The following is a 4,413-nucleotide window of genomic DNA, read 5'->3' as shown; positions in this document are numbered from 1 at the left end:
TAAAAAAACTTACAAAAAAGCAAGTAAAATTGTAAAATTCTTACTTTTAAAATGGCGATGAGGCGTGTCGTCTTTCATAGCGAAGATGTTAAGTTTGTTCGATTTACCAAAATTAGATGATAGTTTGCAGGGCCGTAGTTCGTAAATGTAAAGATCTGGGTATAACCTACTCAAACATGTAGAAAGAGCACATATTGGTGCATGCAACGGCTTTTTGAAAACTTCAAATTAATGTTCTTAGGTGTACTTAAAAGGCCAGCGAAGATGTTAAGTTTGTTCGATTTACCAAAATTAGATGGTAGTTTGCAGGGCCGTAGTTCGTAAATGTAAAGATCTGGGTATAACCTACTCAAACCTGTAGAAAGAGCACATATTGTTGCATGCAACGGCTTTTTGAAACCTTCACATTAATGTTTTTAAGTGTGCCTAAAAGGCCAGCGAAGATGTTAAGTTTGTTCGATTTACCAAAATTAGATGGTGGTTTGCAGGGCCGTAGTTCGTAAATGTAAAGATCTGGGTATAACCTACTCAAACCTGTAGAAAGAGCACATATTGGTGCATGCAACGGCTTTTTGAAAACTTCACATTAATGTCTTTAAGTGTGCCTAAAAGGCCAGCGAATATGTTAAGTTAGTTCGATTTACCAAAATTAGGTGATAGTTTGCAGGGCCGTAGTTCGTAAATGTAAAGACCTGGGCGTAATCTACTCAAACCGGTGGAAAGAGCACATATTGGTGCATGCAACGGCTTTTTGAAAACATCAAATTAATGTCTTTAAGTGTGCCTAAAAGGCCAGCGAATATGTTAAGTTAGTTCGATTTACCAAAATTAGGTGATAGTTTGCAGGGCCGTAGTTCGTAAATGTAAAGACCTGGGCGTAATCTACTCAAACCGGTAGAAAGAGCACATATTGGTGCTTGCAACGGCTTTTTGAAAACTTCAAATTAATGTTCTTAAGTGTGCCTAAAAGTGCAGGGAAGATATTAATTTTGTTCGATTTACCAAAGTTAGGTGATAATTTGCAGGGCCGTAGTTCGTAAATGTAAAGACCTGGGCGTAATCTACTCAAACCGGTAGAAAGAGCACATATTGGTGCATGCAACAGCTTTTTGAAAACTTCAAATTAATGTTCTTAAGTGTGCCTAAAAGTGCAGGGAAGATATTAATTTTGTTCTATTTACCAAAGTTAAGTGATAGTTTGCAGGGCCGTAGTTCGTAAATGTAAAGACCTGGGCATAATCTACTCAAACCTGTAGAAAGAGCACATATTGGTGCATGCAACGGCTTTTTGAAAACTTCAAATTAATGTTCTTAAGTGTGCCTAAAAGTGCAGGGAAGATATTAATTTTGTTCGATTTACCAAAGTTACGTGATAGTTTGCAGGGCCGTAGTTCGTAAATGTAAAGACCTGGGCATAATCTACTCAAACCTGTAGAAAGAGCACATATTGGTGCATGCAACGGCTTTTTGAAAACTTCAAATTAATGTTCTTAAGTGTGCCTAAAAGTGCAGGGAAGATATTAATTTTGTTCGATTTACCAAAGTTAGGTGATAGTTTGCAGGGCCGTAGTTCGTAAATGTAAAGACCTGGGCATAATCTACTCAAACCGGTAGAAAGAGCACATATTGGTGCATGCAACGGCTTTTTGAAAACTTCAAATTAATGTTCTTAAGTGTGCCTAAAAGTGCAGGGAAGATATTAATTTTGTTCGATTTACCAAAGTTAGGTGATAGTTTGCAGGGCCGTAGTTCGTAAATGTAAAGACCTGGGCATAATCTACTCAAACCTGTAGAAAGAGCACATATTGGTGCATGCAACGGCTTTTTGAAAACTTCAAATTAATGTTCTTAAGTGTGCCTAAAAGTGCAGGGAAGATATTAATTTTGTTCTATTTACCAAAGTTAAGTGATAGTTTGCAGGGCCGTAGTTCGTAAATGTAAAGACCTGGGCATAATCTACTCAAACCGGTAGAAAGAGCACATATTGGTGCATGCAACGGCTTTCTGAAAACTTCAAATTAATGTTCTTAAGTGTGCCTAAAAGTGCAGGGAAGATATTAATTTTGTTCGATTCACCAAAATTAGATGATAGTTTGCAGGGCCGTAGTTCGTAAATGTAAAGATCTGGGTATAACCTAATCATACCGGTAGAAAGAGCACACATTGGTGCATGCAACGGCTTTTTGAAAGCTTCAAATTAATGTTCTCAAGTGTGCCTAAAAGTCCAGGGAAGATGTCCATTTTGTTCGATTTACCAAAATTAGACGATAGCTTGCAGGGGCGTAGTTCGTAAATGTAAAAATTTGGGTATAACCTATTCAAACCGGTGGAAAGAGCACATATTTGTGCATGCAATTACTTTTTGAAAGCCTTACATTAATGTTCTCAAGTGTGTCCAAAAAGCCATCTATGAAATTAATTTTATTCGATTTACTAAAATTAGATGATAGTATGCAGGGCCCTAGTTCGCGAAGGGCGTAACCTACTCTAACCGGAAGAAAGGGCACATATTGGTGCTTGAAAGCTTCAAATTAATGTTCTTAAGTATGCCTAGAAGGCCTGCGAATTACTTAATTTTGTTCGATTTACCAAAATTAGATGATAGCTCGCAGGACCGTAGCGTGTAAATGTATAGACCTGTGTACGACCTACCTAAACCGCGGGAAAGGGCATATACTGGTACATGCAACGACTTTTTTAAAGCTTCGAAATAATGTTCTTAAGTGTGCCTAAAATTCAGCGAAAATGTTCATTTTGTTCGATTTACTAAAATTTGCAGGGCCCTAGATCGTAAATTTAAAAGGACTGAACATAGACTGTTCGAATCTCTGGAAAGAGCACTTATTGGTGCATGTAACGATTTTTTTAAAGCATCGAAATTATGGCAAAAATATGGATACATTACTTTTGTTCTTAATCAATCTCTATTTTTGATTAAGAGGTATCTTTTTGACTATTATTACTTTGTTATAGTTTTATACTCTCATCATAATTTTTCCAAATAGAGTTATCAGTTTATTTTCTGCATTTTCAACTATAAGCAACTATCTATATCAAAAATATCGTATAAATAATTGTAATGTACAAAACACAAGGTAAAAATGCCCACATTGGAGAAATATACAAAAGAAAGTGAAAAATATTCAATTAGATTAATAGTGTTAAGTGTTGTAAAATCACAATTATGTTCATAGACTGCTTATGTTCCAAATAAAATTATATTATTTTATTAAAATCCAAATATTTAGTTGCTTACACAAGTTGCGACCCGCACTGTAACATTACCCCAGAATGCTTGGAATTTAAAATTAAATACTGCTGGAAGGTTCGTCCTTGATACAGGCAACCCACTTCACTACAGAGTATTCTGAGCATCAGGCTGCAGTAGCACTACTGAATTTGTTTAGTTATTAAACACTCGGCTTTCAAAACCAGAGTTTAAATATTAATAAATTAAATTGTAGAAAGGAAATACAAACCTACGTTCTCTTTGAATTTTTGGGGCAAAATCAGCAAAACGTAGTGGAGCTATAAACCCCAACCGAGCCTTTTTACACAAAATTTCGATAAGAAGTAACATATGCTCATCATCCTATGCATTATGTTCTACCACTTCTTTTGTTAACCATATTGACACCAGATTAATAAAGTGTAATTAATATTAATTCAATTAGGTATTATTACCTGAGATAGCTGTAGACTGTAGCGTTTCATGGTTTACATGTGAAATGCAAACCAAATAGAGAAAGTATCTGAAATCCCATGTCGTTGTCACTAGGGCAGGGCCAAAATAACATCCCAATCTCTCTTATTTGTTAGCCGATCTGTAGAAAAGGATACAAAAATTATTAAATACTTTTAATCAATAACATTTTAAAGATGACTGTTCAAATAATATATGTATTATTGGGCTATAATATTTAATCCTATCACTATTCTTTTGACTTTCAAATTAAACTCATAACAGGTTGTTTATTTTAGTTTTCAAAAAAAAAAAAAATGAAACTGTATTAAGCTAACATTCACACTACCCGAAACAACAGTTCCACATTAATTCTACTGTACTGCTTTTGACATTTTTGAAATGTTATTTAAAATCTGTCTATTGAAAATAAGTTACAAATGTCTAAGAAATAATTGATATTTCTAGGACCTCATCTACTACTTTTAATTATTACTTACCAATATCATGTCATAAATTATTCCTTAAACAATAACACATTGTCTCTCTTCCCAATGCAAAAAAGGCACCTCCATGCTTTCCTCAGAACTGTAGGTACTGCTACCTTGCAGAGTGAAAGAGAAACCAATGTTTCTTTACACATGTCATCCCGTTTTTTAAGCTCCTGTAAAATGAATTATTATGAGAGAGTATTCAGATGTAATTAATTTAGCCTGCCCACTATAAAACGT

This window comes from Agrilus planipennis, unplaced genomic scaffold (assembly GCF_000699045.2).
Source record: "Agrilus planipennis isolate EAB-ADULT unplaced genomic scaffold, Apla_2.0 scaffold52, whole genome shotgun sequence".
NCBI lineage: Eukaryota > Metazoa > Arthropoda > Insecta > Coleoptera > Buprestidae > Agrilus > Agrilus planipennis.
This window is presented reverse-complemented; position numbering follows the sequence as displayed.